We start from the raw sequence: 26222 nt of genomic DNA, 5'->3' as shown, positions 1-26222 counted from the left end.
ACAAAAGGCACAATGCCGACTTAAGTGCAAAAAGACTGACTCTTCCTTCTGTCAATGTGTTGATCCATTCCTGTGACACTAGTTATGGATTCCGATGCTTCACTTCAGGTTTACTGTTTCCCTTGGACCTTCTTATTGACGATGAAACACAGAAATTGCATCGGAATTAAATAAAAAAGGCACAATGCCGACTTAAGTACAAGAAGACTGACTCGTCCTACTATCTATGTTTGAATCATTCCATTGACACTAGTTATAGCTTCCGATGCTTCACTTCAGGTTTACTGTTTCGCTTGGACCTTCTTATTAACGATGAAACAATGAAATTGCATCGGAATTAAATACAAAAGGCACAATGCCGACTTAAGTACATGAAGACTGATTCTTCTTACTGACTATGTTTCGAACCATTCCTTTGACACTAGTTATAGATTCCGATGGTTCACTTCAGAATAGAATAGAAAAGGCACAATGCCGACTTAAGTACAAAAAAACTGACTCTTCATACTGTCTATGTTTTGAACCATTCCTGTGACACTAGTTATAGAGTCCGATGCTTCACTCCAGGTTTACTGTATCCCTTGGTCCTTCTTATTGACGATGAAACACAGAAACTGCATCGGATTTAAATAGAAAAGGCTCAATGCCGACTTAAGTACAAGATGACTGACTCTTCCTACTGTCTATGTTTTGAACCAGTCCTGTGACACTAGTTTTAGATTCCGATGCTTCACTTCAGCTTTACTGTATCCCTTTGACATTCTTATTGACGATGAAACACAGAAATTGCAGCGAAATTAAATACAAAAGCACAATGCCGACTTAAGTACAAGAAGACTGACTCTTCCTACAGACTAGGTTTTGAAACATTCCTGTGACACTAGTTATAGATTCCGATGCTTCACTTCAGGTTTACTGAATCCCTTGGACCTTCTTATTGACGACGAAACACAGAAATTGCATCGGAATTCAATGCAAAAGGCACAATGCCGACTTAAGTACAAGAAGACTGACTGTTCTTACTGTCTATGTTTTGAACCATTCCTGTGACACTAGTTATAGATTCCTATGCTTCACTTCAGGTTTACTGTTTCCCTTGGACCTTCTTATTAACGATGAAACAATGAAATTGCATCGGAATTAAATACAAAAGGCACAATGCCGACTTAAGTACAAGAAGACTGATTCTTCTTACTGACTATGTTTTGAACCATTCCTGTGACACTAGTTATAGATTCCGATGCTTCACTTCAGGTTTACTGTATCCCTTGGACCTTCTTATTGACGATGAAACCCAGATATTGCATCGGAATTAAATACAAGAGGCACAATGCTGACTTAAGTACAAGAAGGCTGACTCTTCTTACTGTCTATGCTTTGAACCATTCCTGTGACACTAGTTATAGATTCCGATGCTTCACTCCAGGTTTACTGTATCCCTTGCTCCTTCTTATTGACGATGAAGCACTGAAATTGCATCGGAATTAAATACAAAAGGCACAATGCCGACTTAAGGACAAGAAGACTGTATCTTCTTACTGCCTATGTTTTGAACCATTCCTGTGACACTAGTTATAGATTCCGATGCTTCACTTCAGGTTACTGTATCCCTCTGACCTTCTTATTGACGATGAAACACAGAAATTGCATCGGAATTAAATACAAAAGGCACAATGCCGACTTAAGGGTAAGAAGATAGACTCTTCTTACTGACTATGTTTGAACCATTCCTGTGACACTAGTTAAAGATTCCGATGCTTCACTTCATGTTCACCGTATCCCTCTGACACTCTTATTGACGATGGAACACAGAAAAAGCATCGGAATTAAATAGAAGAGGCACAATGCCGACTTAAGTACAAGAAGTCTGACTCCTCTCACCGACTGTGTTTTGAACCATTCCTGTGACACTAGTTATACAATCCGATGCTTCACTTCAGGTTTAATGTATCGCTTGGACCGTCTTATTGACGATGAAACACAGAAATTACATCGGAATTAAATAGAAAAAGGCACAATGGCGACTTAAGTACAAGAAGACTGACTCTTCCCACTGTCTATGTTTTGAACCATTCCTGTGACACTAGTTTTAGATTCCGATGCTTCACTTCAGCCTTACTGTATCCCTCTGACCTTCTTATTGACGATGAAACACAGAAATTGCAGCGGAATTAAGTTCAAAAGGCACAAATCCGACTTATGTACAAGAAGACTGACTCTTCCTACAGACTAGGTTTTGAACCATTCCTGTGACACTAGTTATAGATTCCGATGCTTCACTTCAGGATACTGTATCCCTCTGACCTTCTTAATGACGATGAAACACAGAAATTGCATCGGAGTTAAATACAAAAGGCACAATGCCGACTTAAGTGTAAGAAGACAGACTCTTCTTACTGACTATGTTTGAACCATCCCTGTGACACTAGTTAAAGATTCCGATGCTTCACTTCATGTTCACTGTATCCCTCTGACACTCTTATTGACGATGGAACACAGAAACAACATCGGAATTAAATAGAAGAGGCACAATGCCGACTTAAGTACAAGAAGTCTGACTCTTCTCACTGACTGTGTTTTGAACCATTCCTGTGACACTAGTTATACAATCCGATGCTTCACTTCAGGTTTACTGTATCGCTTGGACCGTCTTATTGACGATGAAACACAGAAATTACATCGGAATCAAATAGAAAAAGGCACAATGGCGACTTAAGTACAAGAAGACTGACTCTTCCTACTGTCTATGTTTTGAACCATTCCTGTGACACTAGTTTTAGATTCCGATGCTTCACTTCAGCCTTACTGTATCCCTCTGACCTTCTTATTGACGATGAAACACAGAAATTGCAGCGGAATTAAGTTCAAAAGGCACAAATCCGACTTATGTACAAGAAGACTGACTCTTCCTACAGACTAGGTTTTGAACCATCCCTATGACACTAGTTAGAGATTCCGATGCTTCACTTCAGGTTTACTGAATCACTTGGAACTTCTTATTGACGACAAAACACAGAAATTGCATCGGAATTAAAAACAAAAGGCACAATGCCGACTATAGTACAAGAAGACTGACTCTTCTCACTGACTACGTTTGAACCATTCCTGTGACAGTAGTTATAGATTCCGTTTCTTCACACCAGGTTTACTGTATCCCTTGAACATTCTTATTGACGATGAAACACCGAAATAGCATCGGATTTAAATAAAAAAAGGCACAATGCCGACTTAGGTACAAGAAGACTGACTCTTGTTACTGACTATGTTTTGAACCATCCCTGTGACACTAGTTATAGATTCCGATGCTTCACTTCAGGTTTACTGTATCCCTCTGACCTTCTTATTGACGATGAAACACAGAAATTGCATCGGAATTAAATACAAAAGGCACAATGCCGACTTAAGTACAAGAAGACTGACTCTTCTTACTGTCTATGATTTGAACCGTTCCTGTGACACTAGTTATAGATTCCGATGCTTCGCTCCAGGTTTACTGTATCCCTTGGACCTTCTTATTGACGATGAAACTCAGAAATTGCATCGGAATTAAATACAAAAGGCACAATGCCGACTATAGTACAAGAAGACTGACTCTTCTCACTGACTACGTTTGAACCATTCCTGTGACACTAGTTATAGATTCCGATGCTTCACTTCAGGTTTACTGTATCCCTTGGACCATCTTATTAACGATGAAAAACATATATTGCATCGGAAGTAAATACAAAAGGCACAATGCCGACTTAAGTACAAGAAGACTGACTCTTCCTACTGTCTATGTTTTGAACCATTCCTGTGACACTTATTATAGATTCCGATGCTTCACTTCAGGTTTACTGTATCCCTCTGACTTTCGTATTGACGATGAAACACAGAAATTGCACCGGAATTAAATACAAAAGGCACAATGCCGAATTAGGACAAGAACACTGACTCTTCTTACTGTCTATGTTTTGAACCATTCCTGTGACACTAGTTATAGATTCCGATACTTCACTTTCGGTTTACTGTATCCCTCTGACTTTCTTATTGACGATGAAACACAGAAATTGCACCGGAATTAAATACAAAAGGCACAACGCCGACTTAAGGACAAGAAGACTGACTCGTATTAGTTACTATGTTTGAACCATTCCTGTGACACTAGTTATAGATTTAGATGCTTCACTTCAGGTTTACTGTATCCCTCTGACCTTCTTATTGACGATGAAACACAGAAATTGCCTCGGAATTAAATAGAAGAGGGACAATGCCGACTTGAGTACAAGCAGACTGACTCTTGTTACTGTCTATGTTTTGAACCATTCCTGTGCCACTAGTTATAGATTCCGATGCTTCACTCCAGGTTTAGTGTATCCCTCTGACCTTCTTATTGACGATGAAACACAGAAATTGCAACGGAATTAAATACAAAAGGCACAATGCCGACTTAAGTGCAGGAAGACTGATTCTTCTTACTGTCTATGTTTTGAACCATTCTTTATACACTAGTTATAGGTTCTGATGCTTCACTCCAGGTTTACTGTATCCCTTGCACCTTCTAATTGACGATGAAACACTGAAATTGCATTGGAATTAAATACAAAAGGCACAATGCCGACTTAAGGACGGGAAAATGTATCTTCTTACTGCCTATGCATTGAACCATTCCCGTGACACTAGTTATAGATTCCGATGCTTCACTTCAGGTTTACTGAATCCCTTGGACCTTCTTATTGACGACAAAACACAGAAATTGCATCGGAATTAAATACAAAAGGCACAATGCCGACTTAAGTACAAGAAGACTGACTGTTCTTACTGTCTATGTTTTGAACCATTCCTGTGACAGTAGTTATAGATTCCGATTCTTCACACCAGGTTTACTGTATCCCTTGGACCTTCTTATTGACGATGAAACACCGAAATAGCATCGGATTTAAATCGAAAACGCACAATGCCGACTTAGGTACAAGAAGACTGACTCTTGTTACTGACTATGTTTTGAACCATCCCCGTGACACTAGTTATAGATTCCGATGCTTCACTTCCGGTTTACTGTATCCCTTTTACCGTCTTATTGACGATGAAACACATAAATTGCATCGGAATTAAACACAAAAGGCACAATGCCGACTTAAGGACAAGAAGACGGACTCTTCTCACTGACTATGTTTTGAACCATTCCTGTGACACTAGTTATAGATTCCGATGCTTCACTTCATGTTCACCGTATCCCTCTGACACTCTTATTGACGATGGAACACAGAAACTGCATCGGAATTAAATAGAAAAGACACAATGCTGACTTAAGTACAAAAAGACTGACTCTTCATACTGTCTATGTTTTGAACCATTCCTGTGACACTAGTTATAGAGTCCGATGCTTCACTCCAGGTTTACTATTTCCCTTGGACCTTCTAATTGACGATGAAACACAGAGATTGCATCGGAATTAAATAGAAAAGGCACAATGCCGACTTAAGTACAAGAAGACTGACTCTTCTCACTGGCTATGTTTTGAACCATTCCTGTGACACTAGTTATACAATCCGATGCTTCACTTCAGCTTTACTGAATCCCTCTGACATTCTTATTGACGATGAAACACAGAAATTGCAGCGAAATTAAATACAAAAGCACAATGCCGACTTAAGTACAAGAAGACTGAGTCTTCCTACAGACTAGGTTTTGAACCATTCCTGTGACACTAGTTATAGATTCCGATGCCTCACTTCAGGTTTACTGAATCCCTTGGACCTTCTTATTGACGACAAAACACAGAAATTGCATCGGAATTAAAAACAAAAGGCACAATGCCGACTTAAGTACAAGAAGACTGACTGTTCTTACTGTCTATGCTTTGAACCATTCCTGTGACAGTAGTTATAGATTCCGATTATTCACACCAGGTTTACTGTATCCCTTGGACCTTCTTATTGACGATGAAACACCGAAATAGCATCGGATTTAAATAGAAAAGGCACAATGCCGACTTAGGTACAAGAAGACTGACTCTTGTTACTGACTATGTTTTGAACCATCCCTGTGACACTAGTTATAGATTCCGATGCTTCACTTCCGGTTTACTGTATCCCTTTTACCTTCTTGTTGACGATGAAACACATAAATTGCATCGGAATTAAATACAAAAGCCACAATGCCGACTTAAGGACAAGAAGACAGACTCTTCTCAATGACTATGTCTTGAACCATTCCTGTGACACTAGTTATAGATTCCGATGCTTCGCTCCAGGTTTACTGTATCCCTTGGACCTTCTTATTGACGATGAAACTCAGAAATTGCATCGGAATTAAATACAAAAGGCACAATGCCGACTATAGTACAAGAAGACTGACTCTTCTCACTGACTATGTTTTGAACCATTCCTGTGACACTAGTTATAGATTCCGATGCTTCACTTCAGGTTTACTGTATCCCTCTGACTTTCGTATTGACGATGAAACACAGAAATTGCACCGGAATTAAATACAAAGGGCACAATGCCGAATTAGGACAAGAACACTGACTCTTCTTACTGTCTATGCTTTGAACCATTCCTGTGACACTAGTTATAGATTCCGATGTTTCACTTTCGGTTTACTGTATCCCTCTGACTTTCTTATTGACGATGAAACACAGAAATTGCACCGGAATTAAATACAAAAGGCACAACGCCGACTTAAGGACAAGAAGACAGACTCTTCTTACTGACTATGTTTGAACCATTCCTGTGACACTAGTTAAAGATTCCGATGCTTCACTTCAGGTTCACTGCATCCCTCTGACACACTTATTGACGATGGAACACAGAAACAGCATCGGAATTAATTAGAAAAGGCACAATGCCGACTTAAGTACAAGAAGTCTGACTCTTCTCACTGACTATGCTTTGAAACATTCCTGTGACACTAGTTATACAATCCGATGCTTCACTTCAGGTTTACTGTATCCCTTGGACCGTCTTATTGGCGATGAAACACAGAAATTGCATCGGAATTAAATAGAAAAGGCACAATGGCGACTTAAGTACAAGAAGACTGACTATTCCTAGTGTCTATGTTTTGAACCATTCCTGTGACACTAGTTTTAGATTCCGATGATTCACTTCAGCTTTACTGGATCCCTCTGACCTTCTTATTGACGATGAAACACAGAAATTGCAGCGGAATTAAGTACAAAAGGCACAATTCCGACTTAAGTACAAGAAGACTGACTTTTCCTACAGACTAGGTTTTGAACCATTCCTGTGACACTAGTTAGAGATTCCGATGCTTCACTTCAGGTTTACTGAATCCCTTGGACCATCTTATTGACGACAAAACACAGAAATTGCATCGGAATTAATTACAAAAGGCACAATGCCGACTTAAGTACAAGAAGACTGACTTTTCTTACTGTCTATGTTTTGAACCATTCCTGTGACAGTAGTTATAGATTCCGATTCTTCACACCAGGTTTACTGTATCCCTTGGACCTTCTTATTGACGATGAAACACCGAAATAGCATCGGATTTAAATAGAAAAGGCACAATGCCGACTTAGGTACAAGAAGACTGACTCTTGTTACTGATTATGTTTTGAACCATCCCTGTGAAACTAGTTATCGATTCCGATGCTTCACTTCCGGTTTACTGTATCCCTTTTACCTTCTTATTGACGATGAAACACATAAATTGCATCGGAATTAAATACAAAAGGCACAATGCCGACTTAAGGACAAGAAGACAGACTCTTCTCAATGACTATGTTTTGAACCATTCCTGTGACACTAGTTATAGATTCCGATGCTTCGCTCCAGGTTTACTGTATCCCTTGGACCTTCTTATTGACGATGAAACTCAGAAATTGCATCGGAATTAAATACAAAAGGCACAATGCCCACTATAGTACAAGAAGACTGACTCTTCTCACTGACTATGTTTTGAACCATTCCTGTGACACTAGTTATAGATTCCGATGCTTCACTTCAGGCTTACTGTATCCCTCTGACTTTCGTATTGACGATGAAACACAGAAATTGCACCGGAACGAAATACAAAAGGCACAATGCCGAATTAGGACAAGAACACTGTCTCTTCTTACTGTCTATGTTTTGAACCATTCCTGTGACACTAGTTATAGATTCCGATGCTTCACTTTCGGTTTACTGTATCCCTCTGACTTTCTTATTGACGATGAAACACAGAAATTGCACCGGAATTAAATACAAAAGGCACAACGCCGACTTAAGGACAAGAAGACAGACTCTTCTTACTGACTAAGTTTGAACCATTCCTGTGACACTAGTTAAAGATTCCGATGCTTCACTTCAGGTTCACTGCATCCCTCTGACACACTTATTGACGATGGAACACAGAAACAGCATCGGAATTAATTAGAAAAGACACAATGCCGACTTAAGTACAAGAAGTCTGACTCTTCTCACTGACTATGCTTTGAAACATTCCTGTGACACTAGTTATACAATCCGATGCTTCACTTCAGGTTTACTGTATCCCTTGGACCGTCTTATTGGCGAGGAAACACAGAAATTGCATCGGAATTAAATAGAAAAGGCACAATGGCGACTTAAGTACAAGAAGACTGACTATTCCTAGTGTCTATGTTTTGAACCATTCCTGTGACACTAGTTTTAGATTCCGATGATTCACTTCAGCTTTACTGAATCCCTCTGACCTTCTTATTGACGATGAAACACAGAAATTGAAGCGGAATTAAGTACAAAAGGCACAATTCCGACTTAAGTACAAGAAGACTGACTTATCCTACAGACTAGGTTTTGAACCATTCCTGTGACACTAGTTAGAGATTCCGATGCTTCACTTCAGGTTTACTGAATCCCATGGACCTTCTTATTGACGACAAAACACAGAAATTGCATCGGAATTAATTACAAAAGGCACAATGCCGACTTAAGTACAAGAAGACTGACTTTTCTTACTGTCTATGTTTTGAACCATTCCTGTGACAGTAGTTATAGATTCCGATTCTTCACACCAGGTTTACTGTATCCCTTGGACCTTCTTATTGACGATGAAACACCGAAATAGCATCGGATTTAAATAGAAAAGGCACAATGCCGACTTAGGTACAAGAAGGCTGACTCTTGTTACTGACTATGTTTTGAACCATCCCTGTGACACTAGTTATCGATTCCGATGCTTCACTTCCGGTTTACTGTATCCCTTTTACCTTCTTATTGACGATGAAACACATAAATTGCATCGGAATTAAATACAAAAGGCACAATGCCGACTTAAGGACAAGAAGACAGACTCTTCTCAATGACTATGTTTTGAACCATTCCTGTGACACTAGTTATAGATTCCGATGCTTCGCTCCAGGTTTACTGTATCCCTTGGACCTTCTTATTGACGATGAAACTCAGAAATTGCATCGGAATTAAATACAAAAGGCACAATGCCCACTATAGTACAAGAAGACTGACTCTTCTCACTGACTATGTTTTGAACCATTCCTGTGACACTAGTTATAGATTCCGATGCTTCACTTCAGGTTTACTGTATCCCTCTGACTTTCGTATTGACGATGAAACACAGAAATTGCACCGGAATTAAATACAAAAGGTACAATGCCGAATTAGGACAATAACACTGTCTCTTCTTACTGACTATGTTTTGAACCATTCCTGTGACACTAGTTATAGATTCCGATGCTTCACTTTCGGTTTACTGTATCCCTCTGACTTTCTTATTGACGATGAAACACAGAAATTGCACCGGAATTAAATACAAAAGGCACAACGCCGACTTAAGGACAAGAAGACAGACTCTTCTTACTGACTATGTTTGAACCATTCCTGTGACACTAGTTAAAGATTCCGATGCTTCACTTCAGGTTCACTGCATCCCTCTGACACACTTATTGACGATGGAACACAGAAACAGCATCGGAACTAATTAGAAAAGGCACAATGCCGACTTAAGTACAAGAGGTCTGACTCTTCTCACTGACTATGCTTTGAAACATTCCTGTGACACTAGTTATACAATCCGATGCTTCACTTCAGGTTTACTGTATCCCTTGGACCGTCTTATTGGCGATGAAACACAGAAATTGCATCGGAATTAAATAGAAAAGGCACAATGGCGACTTAAGTACAAGAAGACTGACTATTCCTAGTGTCTATGTTTTGAACCATTCCTGTGACACTAGTTTTAGATTCCGATGATTCACTTCAGCTTTACTGGATCCCTCTGACCTTCTTATTGACGATGAAACACAGAAATTGCAGCGGAATTAAGTACAAAAGGCACAATTCCGACATAAGTACAAGAAGACTGACTTTTCCTACAGACTAGGTTTTGAACCATTCCTGTGACACTAGTTAGAGATTCCGATGCTTCACTTCAGGTTTACTGAATCCCTTGGACCTTCTTATTGACGATGAAACACATAAATTGCATCGGAATTAAATACAATAGGCACAATGCCGACTTAAGGACAAGAACACAGACTCTTCTCACTGACTATGTTTTGAACCATTCCTGTGACACAAGTTATAGATTCCGATGCTTCACTTCATGTTCACTGTATCCCTCTGACACTCTTATTGACGATGGAACACAGAAACTGCATCGGAATTAAATAGAAAAGACACAATGCTGACTTAAGTACAAAAAGACTGACTCTTCATAATGTCTATGTTTTGAACCATTCCTGTGACACTAGTTATAGAGTCCGATGCTTCACTCCAGGTTTACTATTTCCCTTGGACCTTCTTATTGACGATGAAACACAGAAATTGCATCGGAAGTAAATAGAAAAGGCACAATGCCGACTTAAGTACAAGAAGACTGACTCTTCTCACAGGCTATGTTTTGAACCATTCCTGTGACACTAGTTATACAATCCGATGCTGCACTTCAGGTTTACTGTATCCCTTGGACCTTCTTACTGACAATGAAACACAGAAATTGCATTGGAATTGAATACAAAAGGCACAATGCCGACTTATTTACAAGAAGACTGATCTTCATACTGACTATATCTTGATCCATTCCTATGACACTAGTTATAGATTCCGATGCTTCACTTCAGGTTCACTGTATCCCTCTGACTTTCTTATTGACGATGAAACACAAAAATTGCATCGGAATTAAATACAAAAGGCATAATGCCGACTTAAGTACAAGAAGACTGACTCTTCTTACTGTCTATGTTTTGAACCATTCCTGTGACACTAGTTATAGATTCCGATGCATCACCCCCGGTTATCTGTATTCCTCTGACCTTCTTATTGACGATGAAACACAGAAATTGCATCGGAATTAAATAGAAAAGGCACAATGCCGACTTAAGTACAAGAAGACTGACTCTTCCTACTGTCTATGTTTCGAACCATTCCTGTGACGCTAGTTACAGGTTCCGATGCTTCACTTCAGGTTTACTGTATCCCTTGGACATTCTTATTGGCGAAGAAACACAGTAATAGCATCGCAATTAAATAGAAAAAGCACATTGCCGACATAAGTACAAGAAGACTGATTGTCATTACTGACTATGTTATCAACCATTCCTGTGATTCTAGTTATAGATTCCGACGCTTCACCTCAGGTTTACTGTATCCCACTCACCTTCTTACTGACGATGAAACACTGAAATAGCATCGGAATTAAATGGAAAAGGCACAATGCCGAATCAAGTACAAGAAGACTGACTCTTCTAACTGACTATGATTGGAACCATTCCTGTGACACTAGTTATAGATTCCGATGATTCACTTCAGGTCTACTGTGTCCCTTGGACCTTCTTATTGATGACGAAACACAGAAATAGCATCGGAATTAAATACAAAAGGCACAATGCTGATTTAAATACAAGAAAACTGACTCTTCTTACTGACTATGCTTTGAACCATTCCTGTGACACTAGTTATAGATTCCGATGCTTCACTTCAGGTTTACAGTATCTCTTGGACGCTCTTATTGACGATGATACACAGAAATTGCATCGGAATTAAATACAAAAGGCAAAATGCCTACTTAAGTACAAGAAGACTGACTCTTCTTAATGTCTATGTTTTGAACCATTCCTGTGACGCTAGTTATAGATTCCGATGCTTCACTTCAGGTTTACTGTATCCCTTGGACCTTCTAATTGGTGACGAAACACAGAAATTGCATCGGAATTAAATAGAAAAGGCACAATGCCGACTTATGTACAAGAAGACTGACTCTTCATACTGACTATATCTTGATCCATTCCTGTGACACTAGTTATAGATTCCGATGCTTCACTTCAGGTTTACTGTATCCCTTGGATCTTCTTATTGACGATGAAACACAGAAATTGCAACGGAATTAAATACAAAAGGCACAATGCCGACTTAAGTACAAGAAGACTGACTCTTCTTACTGACTATGATTTGAACCATTCCAGTGATACTAGTTGTAGATTCCGATGCTTCACTTCATGTTTAATGTATCCCTCTGAACTTCTTATTAACGATGAAACACCGATATTGCATCGGAATTAAATAGAAAAGGCACAATGCCGACTTAAGTACAAGAAGACCGACTCTTCCAACTGTCTATGTTTTGAACCATTCCTGTGACACTAGTTATAGATTCCGATGCTTCACCTCAGGTTCACTGTATCCCTCTGACCTTCTTATTGACGATGAAACACAGAAATTGCATCGGAATTAAATACAAAAGGCACAATGCCGACTTAAGTAAAAGAAGACTGACTCTTCTTACCGACTATGCTTTGAACCATTCCTGTGACACTAGTTATAGATTCCGATGCTTCACTTCAGGTTTACTGTATCCCTCTGACCTTCTTATTGACGATGAAACACAGAAATTGCATCGGAAATAAATACAAAAGGCGCAATGCCGACTTAAGTACAGGAAGACTGACTCTTCTTACTGACTATATCTTGATCCATTCCTGTGACACTAGTTATAGATTCCGATGCTTCACTTCAGGTTCACTGTATCCCTTGGACCTTCTTAATGACGATGAAACACAGATAGTGCATCGGAATTAAATACAAAAGGCACAATGCCAACTTAAATACAAGAAGACTGACTCTTCCTATTGGCTATGTTTTGAACCATTCCTGTGACACTAGTTATAGATTCCGATGCTTCACTTCAGGTTTACTGTATCCCTCTGACCTTCTTTTTGACGATGAAACACAGAAATTGCATCGGAATTAAATAGAAAAGGCACAATGCCGACTTAAGTACAGGAAGACTGACTCTTCTTACTGACTATATCTTGATCCATTCCTGTGACACTAGTTATAGATTCCGATGCTTCACCTCAGGTTCACTGAATCCCTCTGACCTTCTTATTGACGATGAAATACAGAAATAGCATCGGAATTAAATAGAAAAGGGACAATGCCGTCTTAAGTACAAGCAGACTGACTCTTCTTAGTGTCTATGATTTGAACCATTCCTGTGACGCTAGTTACAGATTCCGATGCTACACTTCAGGTTTACTTTATCCCTTGGACCTTCTTATTGACGATGAAACACAGAAATTGCATCTGAATTAAATACAAAAGGCACAATGCCGACTTAAGTACAAGAAGACTGACTCTTCTTTCTGACTGTTTTGAACCATTCCTGTGACACTAGTTAGAGATTCCGATGCTTCACTTCAGGTTTACTGTATCCCTTCGACTTTCTTATTGACTATGAAACACAGTAACTGCATCGGAATTAAATACAAAAGGCACAATGCCAACTTAAGTGCAAGAAAGCTGACTCTTCTTACTGTCTATGTTTTGAACCATTCGTGTGACACTAGTTATAGTTTCCGATGCTTCTCTCCAGGTTTACTGTATACCTTGGACCTTCTTATTGACGATGAAACACAGAAATTGCATCGAAACTAAATACAAAAGGCAATTGCCGAATTAAGGACAAGAAGACTGAATCTTCTTACTGCCTATGTTTTGAACCATTCGTGTGACACTAGTTATGGATTCCGATGCTTCACTTCATGTTCACTGTATCCCTCTAACCCTCTTATTGACGATGAAACACAGAAATTGCATCGGAATTAAGTAGAAAAGGCACAATGCCGACTTAAGTACAAGAAGACTGACTCTTGTTACTATCTTTGTTTTGAACCTTTCCTGTGACACTAGTTATAGATTCCGATGCTCCACTTACGGTTAACTGTTTCTCTTGGACCTTCTTATTGACGATGAAACACAGAAATTGCATCGAAATTAAATACAAAAGGCACAATGCCGACTTAAGTACAAGAAGACTGACTCTTCTTACTGACTATGTTTTGAACCATTCCTGTGACACTAGTTATAGATTCCGATGCTTCATTTCAGGTTTACTGTATCCCTTGGACCTTCTTATTGACGATGAAACACAGAGATTGCATCGGAATTAATTACAAAACGTACAATGCGTACTGAAGTACAAGAAGACTGACTCTTCTTACTGACTATGCTTTGAACCATTCCTGTGACACTAGTTGTAGATTCCGATGCTTCACTTCAGGTTCACTGTATCCCTTGGACCTTCTTATTGACGATGAAACACAGAAATTGCATCGGAACTAAATACAAAAGGCACAATGCTGACTTAAGTATAAGAAGACTGACTCTTCCCACTGTCTATGTTTAGAACCATACCTGTGACATTAGTTATGGATACCGATGCTTCAATTCAGGGTTACTGTATCCTTTGGACCTTCGTATTCTCGACGAAACACAGAAATAGCATCGGAACTTAATAGAAAACGCACTTTGCCTACTTAAGTACAAGAAGACTGACTCTTCCTACTCTCTACGTTTGAACCATTCCTATGACACTAGTTATCGATTCCCATGCTTCACCTCAGGTTCACTGTATCCCTCTGACCTTCTTATTGACGATGAATCACAGAAATTGCATCGGAATTAAATAGAAAACGCACAATGCCGACTTAAGTACAAGAAGACTGACTCTTCTTAGTGTCTATGATTTGAACCATTCCTGTGACTATAGTTACAGATTACGATGCTTCACTTCAGGTGTACTGTATCCCTTGGACCTTCTTATTGACGATGAAACACAGAAATTGCATCGGAATTAAATACAAAAGGCACAATGCCGACTTAAGTACAAGAAGACTGACTCTTCTTACTGACTGCTTAGAACCATTACTGTGACACTAGTTATTGATTCCGATGCTTCACTTCAGGTTTACTGTATCCCTCTGACCTTCTTATTGCCGATGAAACACAGAAAATGCATCGGAATTAAATACAAAAGGCACAATGCCGACTTAAGGATATAAAGACTGACTCTTCACACTGACTATGTTTTGAACCATTCCGGTGACACTAGTTATAGATTCCAATGCTTCACTTCATGTTCACTGTATCCCTCTGACACTCTTATTGACGGTGAAACACAGAAATTGCATCGGAATTAAATAGAAAAGGCACAATGCCGACTTAAGTACAAGAAGCCGGACTCTTCTTACTGTCTATGTTTTGAACCATTCGAGTGACACTAGTTATAGATTCCTATGCTTCATTTCAGGTTTACTGTATCCCTTGGACCTTCTTAATGACGATGAAACACAGCCAGTGCATCGGAATTTAGTACAAAAGTCACAATGCCAAATTAAGTACAAGAAGACTGCCTCTTCCTACTGACTATGTTTTGAACCATTCCTGTGACACTAGTTATAGATTCCGATGCTTCATTTCAGGTTTACTGTATAGCTTCGACCTTCTTAATGACGATGAAACACAGACAGTGCATCGGAATTAAATACAAAAGTCACAATGCCAACTTAAGTACAAGAAGACTGACTCTTCCTACTGACTATGTTTTCAACCATTCCTGTGACATTAGTTATGGATTCCGAAGCTTCACTTCTGGGTTACTGTATCCCTTGGACCTTCTTAATGACGATGAAACACAGCCAGTGCATCGGAATTTAGTACAAAAGTCACAATGCCAACTTAAGTACAAGAAGACTGACACTTCTTACTGACTGCTTTGAACCGTTCCTGTGACGCTAGTCTTAAATTCCCATGCTTCACTTCAGGTTTACTGTATCCCTCTGACTTTCTTTTTGACGATGAAACACAGAAATTGCATCTTAATTAAATAGAAAACGCACAATGCCGACTTAGGTACAAGAAGACTGACTCTTCTTACTGACCATATCTTGATCCATTCCTGTGACACTAGTTATTGATTCCGATGCTTCACTTCAGGTTTACTGTATCCCTTGGACCTTCTTGCTGACGATGAAACACAGAAATTGCATCGGAATTGAATACAAAAGGTACAATGCCTACTTAAGTACAAGAAGACTGACACTTCTTACGGACTATGCTTTGTACCATTCCTGTGACACTAGTTGTAGATTCCGATGCTTCACTTCAGGTTTACTGTATCCCTAAGTCCTTCTAATTGACGATGAACCACAGAAAATGCATCGGAACTAAATACAAAAGGCACAATGCCGACTTAAGTATAAGAGGACTGACTCTTCCTACTGTCTATGTTTTGAACCATTCCTGTGACATTAGTTATGGATTCCGAAGCTTCACTTCAGGGTTACTGTATCCTTTGGACCTTCTTGTTGGCGACGAAACACAGAAATTGCATCGGAATTAAATAGAAAAGGCATAATGCCGACTAAAGTACAAGAAGACTGACTCTTCTTACTGTCTATGTTTTGAACCATTCCTGTGACCCTAGTTATAGATTCCGATGCTTCACCTCAGGTTCACTGTATCCCTCTGACCATCTTATTGACGATGAAACACAGAAATTGCATCCGAATTAAATAGAAAAGGCACAATGCCGTCTTAAGTACGAGCAGACTGACTCTTCTTAGTGTCTATGTTTTGAACCATTCCTGTGACGCTGGTTACAGATTCCGATGCTCCACTTCAGGTTTACTGTATCTCTTGGACCTTCTTATTGACGATGAAACACAGAAATTGCATCGGAATTAATTACAAAAGGCACAATGCCGACTTAAGTACAAGGAGACTGACTCTTCTTACTGACTGTTTTGAACCATTCCAGTAACATACGTTATAGATTCCGATGCTTCACTTCAGATTTACTGTATCCCTCTGACCTTCTTATTTACGATGAATCACATAAATTGCATCGGAATTAAATACAAAAGGCACAATGCCGACTTAAGGATAAGAAGACTGACTCTTCTTACTGACTATGTTTTGAACCATTCCTGTGCCACTAGTTATAGATTCCGATGCTTCACTTCATGTTCACTGTATTCCTCTGACCCTCTCATTGATGATGAAACACAGAAATTGCATCGGAATTAAATAGAAAAGGCACAATGCCGACTTAAGTACAAGAGGACTGACTCTTCTTACTGACTATGCTTTGAATCATTCCTGTTACACTAGTTATAGATTCCGATGCTTCACTTCAGGTTTACTGTATCCCTCTGACCTTCGTATTCACGATGAAACACAGAAATTTGCATCGGAAATAAATACAAAATGCACATTACCGACTTAAGTACATGTATACTGAATCTTCCCACTGTTTATGTTTGGAACCATTCCTGTGACACTAGTTATAAATTCCGATGCTTCATTTCAGGTTTACTGTATCCCTTGGACGTTCTTAATGACGATGAAACACAGATAGTGCATCGGAATTAAAGACAAAAGGCCCAATGCCGACTTAAGTACAAGAAGACTGACTCTTCCTACTGTCAATGATTTGAACCATTGCTGTGACACTAGTTATAGATTCCGATGCATCACTTCAGGTTTACTGTATCCCTCTGACACTCTTATTGACGGTGAAACACAGAAATTGCATCGGAATTAAATAGAAAAGTCACAATGCCGACTTAAGTACAAGAAGCCGGACTCTTCTTACTGTCTATGTTTTGAACCATTCGAGTGACACTAGGTATAGATTCCGATGCTTCATTTCAGGTTTACTGTATCACTTGGACCTTCTTAATGACGATGAAACACAGCCAGTGCATCGGAATTTAGTACAAAAGTCACAATGCCAAATTAAGTACAAGAAGACTGACTCTTCCTACTGACTATGTTTTGAACCATTCCTATGACACTAGTTATAGATTCCGATGCTTCATTTCAGGTTTACTGTATAGCTTCGACCTTCTTAATGACGATGAAACACAGACAGTGCATCGGAATTAAATACAAAAGTCACAATGCCAACTTAAGTACAAGAAGACTGACTCTTCCTACTGACTATGTTTTCAACCATTCCTGTGACATTAGTTATGGATTCCGAAGCTTCACTTCTGGGTTACTGTATCCCGTGGACGTTCTTATTGACGATGAAACACAGAAATTGCATCGGAATTAAATACAAAAGACACAATGCCAACTTAAGTACAAGAAGACTGACTCTTCTTACTGTCTATGTTTTGAACCATTCGAGTGACACTAATTATAGATTCCGATGCTTCATTTCAGGTTTACTGTATCCCTTGGACCTTCTTAATGACGATGAAACACAGCCAGTGCATCGGAATTTAGTACAAAAGTCACAATGCCATTTTAAGTACAAGAAGACTGACACTTCTTACTGACTGCTTTGAACCATTCCTGTGACGCTAGTCTTAAATTCCCATGCTTCAGTTCAGGTTTACTGTATCCCTCTGACTTTCTTTTTGACGATGAAACACAGAAATTGCATCTTAATTAAATAGAAAACGCACAATGCCGACTTAGGTACAAGAAGACTGACTCTTCTTACTGACCATATCTTGATCCATTCCAGTGACACTATTTATTGATTCCGATGCTTAACTTCAGGTTTACTGTATCCCTTGGACCTTCTTGTTGACGAATAAACACAGAAATTGCATCGGAATTCAATACTAAAGGTACAATGCCTACTTAAGTACAAGAAGACTGACACTTCTTACGGACTATGCTTTGATCCATTCCTGTGACACTAGTTGTAGATTCCGATGCTTCACTTCAGGTTTACTGTATCCCTAGGACCTTCTAATTGACGATGAACCACAGAAAATGCATCGGAACTAAATACAAAAGGCACAATGCCGACTTAAGTATAAGAAGACTGACTCTTCCTACTGTCTATGTTTTGAACCATTCCTGTGACATTAGTTATGGATTCCGAAGCTTCACTTCAGGGTTACTGTATCCTTTGGACCTTCTTATTGGCGACGAAACACAGAAATTGTATCGGAATTAAATAGAAAAGGCATAATGCCGACTAAAGTACAAGAAGACTGACTCTTCTTACTGTCTATGTTTTGAACCATTCCTGTGACCCTAGTTATAGATTCCGATGCTTCACCTCAGGTTCACTGTATCCCTCTGACCATCTTATTGACAATGAAACACAGAAATTGCATCCGAATTAAATAGAAAAGGCACAATGCCGTCTTAAGTACGAGCAGACTGTCTCTTCTTAGTGTCCATGTTTTGAACCATTCCTGTGACGCTGGTTACAGATTCCGATGCTCCACTTCAGGTTTACTGTATCTCTTGGACCTTCTTATTGACGATGAAACACAGAAATTGCATCGGAATTAATTACAAAAGGCACAATGCCGACTTAAGTACAAGGAGACTGACTCTTCTTACTGACTGTTTTGAACCATTCCAGTAACATACGTTATAGATTCCGATGCTTCACTTCAGATTTACTGTATCCCTCTGACCTTCTTATTTACGATGAATCACATAAATTGCATCGGAATTAAATACAAAAGGCACAATGCCGACTTAAGGATAAGAAGACTGACTCTTCTTACTGACTATGTTTTGAACCATTCCTGTGCCACTAGTTATAGATTCCGATGCTTCACTTCATGTTCACTGTATTCCTCTGACCCTCTCATTGATGATGAAACACAGAAATTGCATCGGAATTAAATAGAAAAGGCACAATGCCGACTTAAGTACAAGAGGACTGACTCTTCTTACTGACTATCCTTTGAATCATTCCTGTTACACTAGTTATAGAATCCGATGCTTCACTTCAAGTTTACTGTATCCCTCTGACCTTCGTATAGACGATGAAACACAGTAATTGCATCGGAATTAAATGGAAAAGGCACAATGCCGACTTAAGTGCAAGAAGACTGACTCTTCTTAATGTCTATGTTTTGAACCATTCCTGTGACACTAGTTATAGATTCCGATGCTCCACTTCAGGTTTACTGTATCACTTGGACATTCTTATTGAGGATGAAACACAGAAATTGCATCGAAATTAAATACAAAAGGCACAATGCCGACATAAGTACAAGAAAACTGACTCTTCCTACTGTCTATGTTTTGAACCATTCCTGTGACACTAGTTATAGATTCCGATGCTTCACTTCAGGTTTACTTTACCCCTTGGACCTTCTGATTGACGATGAAATACAGAAATTGCATCGGAATTAAATACAAAAGGTACAATGCCTACTTAAGTACAAGAAGACTGAGTCTTCTTACTGACTATATCTTGATCCATTCCTGTTACAGTAGTTATTGATTCCTATGCTTCACTTCAGGTTTACTTTACCCCTTGGACCTTCTGATTGACGATGAAATACAGAAATTGCATCGGAATTAAATACAAAAGGTACAATGCCTACTTAAGTACAAGAAGACTGAGTCTTCTTACTGACTATATCTTGATCCATTCCTGTTACAGTAGTTATTGATTCCTATGCTTCACTTCAGGTTTACTTTACCCCTTGGACCTTCTGATTGACGATGAAACACAGAAATTGCATCGGAATTAAATACAAAAGGTACAATGCCTACTTAAGTACAAGAAGAGTGAGTCTTCTTACTGACTATGCTTTGAACCATTCCTGTGACACTAGTTCAGATTCCGATGCTTCACTTCAGGTTTACTGTATCCTTAGGACCTTCTTATTGGCGACGAAACACAGAAATTGCATCGGAATTAAATAGAAAAGGCACAATGCCTACTTAAGTACAAGAAGACAGACTCTTCTTACTGTCTATGTTTTTAACCATTCCTATGATACTAGTTATAGATTCCGATGCTTCACCTCAGGTTCACTGTATCCCTCTAACCCTCTTATTGACGATGAAGCACAGAAATTGCATCGGAATTAAATAGAAAAGGCACAATGCCGACTTCAGTACAAGCAGACTGACTCTTCTTAGTGTCTATGCTATGAACCATTCCTGTGACGCTAGTTACAGATTCCGATGCTTCACTTCAGGTTTACAGTATCCCTTGGACCTTCTTATTGACGATGAAACACAGAAATTGCATCGGAATTAAATACAATGGGCACAATGCCGACTTAAGTACAAGAAGACTGACTCATCTTACTGACTGCATTGAACCGATCCTGTGACACTAGTTATAGATTCCGATGCTTCACTTCAGGTTTACTGTATCCCTTGGACCTTCTTGTTGACGACGAAACACAGAAATTGCATCGGAATTAAATACAAAAGGCACAATGCCGACTTAAGGACAAGTAGACTGACTCTTCTTACTGACTATGTTTTGAACCATTCCGGTGACACTAGTTATAGATTCCGTTGCACCACTTCATGTTCACTCTATCCCTCTGACCCTCTTATTGACGGTGAAACACAGAAATTGCATCGGAATTAAATAGAAAAGGCACAATGCCGACAGAAGTACAAGAACACTGACTCTTCTTACTGTTTATGTTTTAGACCATTCCTGTGACACTAGTTATGGATTCCGATGCTTCACGTCAGGTTTACTGTATCACTCTGACCTTCTTTTTGACGATGAAACACAGAAATTGCATCGGAATTAAATAGAAAAGGCCCAATGCCGACTAAAGTACTAGGAGACTGATTCTTCTTACTGACTATGTTTTTGAACCATTCCTGTGACACTAGTTATAGATTCCGATGCTTCGCTTCAGGTTTACTGTATCCCTTGGACCTTCTTATTGACGATGAAACACAGAAATTGCATTGGAACTAAATACAAAAGGCACAATGCCGACTTAAGTATAAGAAGACTGAATCTTCCTACTGTCTATGTTTTGACCAATTCCTGTGACATTAGTTATGTATTCCGATGCTTCACTTCCGGGTTTACTGTATCCTTTGGATCTTCTTATTGGCGACGAAACACAGAAATTGCATCGGAATTAAATACAAAAGGCACAATGCCGACTTAAGATCAAGAAGACTGACTCTTCTTACTGACTATGTTCTGAACCATTCCGGTGACACTAATTATAGATTCCGTTGCATCACTTCATGTTCACTGTATCCCTCTGACCCTCTTATTGACGGTGAAACACAGAAATTCCATCGGAATTAAATAGAAAAGGCACAATGCCGACTTAAGTACAAGAAGACTGACTCTTCTTACTGTCTGTGTTTGAACCATTCCAGTGACACTAGTTATAGTTTCCGATGCTCCACTTCAGGTTTACTGTATCCCTCTGACCTTCTTATTGACGATGAAACACAGAAATTGAATCGTAAATAAATACAACAGGCACAATATCGACATAAGTACATGTAGACTGAATCTTCCTACTGTCTATGTTTTGAACCATTCCTGTAACACTAGTTATAGATTCCGATGCTTCATTTCAGGTTTACTGTATCCCTTGGACCTTCTTAATGACGATGAAACACAGATTGTGCATCGGATTTAAATACAAAAGGCACAATGCCAACTGAAGTACAAGAGGAATGACTCTTCTTACTGACTATGTTTTGAACCAATCCTGTGACACTAGTTATAGATTGCGATGCTTCACTTCTTGTTTAATGTATCTCTTGGACCGTCGTATTGATGATGAAACACAGAAATTTCATCGGAATTAAATACAAAAGGCACAATGGCGACTTAGGTACAAGAAGACTGACTATTCTTACTGACTATGTTTTGAACCATTCCTGTGACACTAGTTATGGATTCCGATGCTTCACTTCAGGCTTACTGTATCCCATGGACCTTCTCATTGACGATGAAACACAGAAATTGCATCGGAATTAGATACAAAAGGCACAATGCCGTCTTAAGTACAAGCAGACTGACTCTTCTTAACGTGTATGTTTTGAACCATTCCTGTGACACTAGTTAAAGATTCCGATGCTTCACTTCAGGTTTACTGTATCCCTTGGACCTTCTTATTGACGATGAAACACAGAAATTGCAACGGAGTTAAATACAAAAGGCACAATACCGACTTAAGTACATGTAGACTGAATCTTCCTACTGTCTATGTTTTGAACCATTCCTGTGACACTAGTTATAGATTCCGATGCTTCATTTCAGGATTACTGCATCCCTCGGACCTTCTTAATGACGATGAAACACAGATAGTGCATCGGAATTAAATACAAAAGGTACAATGCCAACTTAAGTAGAAGAAGACTGACTCTTCCTACTGTCTATGTTTTGAACCATTCCTGTGACACTAGGTATAGTTTCCGATGCTTCACCTCAGGTTCACTCTATCCCTTGGACCTTCTTATTGACGATGAAACACAGAAATTGCAACGGAGTTAAATACAAAAGGCACAATGCCGACTTAAGTACAAGAAGACTGACTCTTCTTACTGACTGTTTTGAACCATTCCTGTGACACTAGTAATAGATTACGATGCTTCACTTCAGGTTTACTGTATCCCTCTGACCTTCTTATTAACGATGAAACACAGATATTGCATCGGAATTAAATACAAAAGGCACAATGCCGACTTAAGTACAAGAAGACTGACTCTTCTTACTGACTATGTTTTGAACCATTCCTGTGTCACTAGTTATAGATTCCGATGCTTCACTTCTGGTTTACTGTATCCCTTGGACCTTCGTATTGACGATGAAACACAGAAATTGCATGGGAATTAAATACAAAAGGCGCAATGCCCAATGAAGTACAAGAAGACTGACTCTTCTTACTGACTGTGTTTTGAACCATTCCTGTGATACTAGTTATGGATCCGATGCTTCACTTCTGGTTTACTGTATCCCTTGGACCTTCGTATTGACGATGAAACACTGAAATTGCATCGGTATTAAATACAAAACGCACAGTGCCGACCTAAGTACGAGAAGACTGACTCCTCTTACTGACTATACCTTGATTCATTCCTGTGACACTAGTTATAGATTCCGATGCTTCACTTCAGGTTTACTGTATCCCTTGGACCTTATTATTGCCGATGAGGCACAGAAATTGCATCGGAATTAAAGACAAATGGCACAATGCCGACTAAAGGACAAGAAGACTGGATCATCTTAATGCCTATGATTTGAACCATTCCTGTGACACTAGTTATACATTCCGATGCTTCACTTCATGTTTACTGTATCCCTCTGACCTTCTCATTGACGATGAAACACAGAAATTGCATCTGAATTAAATACAAAAGGCACAATGCCGACTTAAGTGCAAGAAGACTGACTCTTCTTACTGTCTGTGTTTTGAACCATTCCTGTGACACTAGATATAGATTCCGATGCTTCACACAAGGTTTACTGTATCCCTTGGACCTTCTTATTGACGATGAAACACCGAAATTGCATCGGAATTAAATAGAAAAGGCACAATGCCGACTTAGGTACAAGACGACTGTCTCTTCTTACTGTCTATGTTTTGAACCATTTTCTGTGACACTAGTTATGGATTCCGATGCTTCACTTCAGGTTTACTGTATCCCTTGTATCTTCTTATTGACGATGAAACACAGAAATTGCATCGGAATGAAATACAAAAGGCACAATGCCGACTTAAGTACAAGAACACTGACTCTTCTTACTGACTATATATTGATCAATTCCTGTGACACTAGTTAAAGATTCGGATGCTTCACTTCAGGTTTACTTTATACCTTGGACCATCTTATTGACGAAGAAACACAGAAATTGCATCGGAATTAAATACAAAAAGCACAATGCCGACTTACGTACAAGAAGACTGACTCTTCTTACTGACTATGATTTGAACAATTCCTGTGATACTAGTTGTAGATCCCGATGCTTCACTTCAGGTTTACTGTATCCCTTGGACCTTCTTATTGACGATGAAACACAGAAATTGCATCGGAATTAAATACAAAAGGCACAATGCCGACTTAAGAACAAGTAGACTGACTCTTCTTACTGACTATGTTCTGAACCATTCCGGTGACACTAGTTATAGATTCCGTTGCATCACTTCATGTTCACTGTATCCCTCTGACCCTCTTATTGACGGTGAAACACAGAAATTGCATCGGAATTAAATAGAAAAGGCACAATGCCGAGTTAAGTACAAGAAGACTGACTCTTCTTACTGTCTGTGTTTGAACCATTCCAGTGACACTAGTTATAGTTTCCGATGCTCCACTTCAGGTTTACTGTATCTCTTGGACCTTCTTATAGACGATGAAACACAGAAATTTCACCGAAATTAAATACAAAAGGCACAATGCCGACTTAAGTACAAGAAGACTGACTCTTCTTACTGACTATGTTTTGAACCATTCGTGTGACATTAGTTATAGATTCCGATGCTTCACTTCATGTTTACTGTATCCCTCTGACCTTCTTATTGACGATGAAACATAGAAATTGCATCGGAAATAAAAACAACAGGCACAATACCGACTTAACTACATGTAGACTGAATCTTCCTACTGTCTATGTTTTGAACCATTCCTGTAACACTAGTTGTAGATTCCGACGCTTCATTTCAGGTTTACTGTATCCCTTGGACCTTCTTAATGACGATGAAACACCGATAGTGCATCGGATTTAAATACAAAAGGCACAATGCCAACTTAAGTACAAGAAGAATGACTCTTCTTACTGACTATGTTTTGAACCATTCCTGTGACACTAGTTGTAGATTGCGATGCTTCACTTCTGGTTTAATGTATCTCTTGGACCGTCGTATTGATGATGAAACTCAGAAATTTCATCGGAATTAAATACAAAAGGCACCATGCCGACTTACGTACAAGTAGACTGACTCTTCTTACTGACTATGTTTTGAACCATTCCTGTGACACTAGTTATGGATTCCGATGCTTCACTTCAGGTTTACTGTGTCCCATGGACCTTCTCATTGACGATGAAACACAGAAATTGCATCGGAATTAGTTACAATAGGCACAATGCCGACTTAAGTACAACAAGACTGACTCTTCTTACTGACTACATCTTGATCTATACCTGTGACACTAGTTACAGATTCCGATGCTTCACTTCAGGTTTACTGTATCCCTTGGACCTTCTTATTGACGATGAAACACAGATATTGCATCAGAATT

The sequence above is a fragment of the Schistocerca serialis genome, chromosome 2 (assembly GCF_023864345.2).
Source record: "Schistocerca serialis cubense isolate TAMUIC-IGC-003099 chromosome 2, iqSchSeri2.2, whole genome shotgun sequence".
Classification (NCBI taxonomy): domain Eukaryota; kingdom Metazoa; phylum Arthropoda; class Insecta; order Orthoptera; family Acrididae; genus Schistocerca; species Schistocerca serialis.
Note: the sequence above shows the minus strand (reverse complement) of the source record.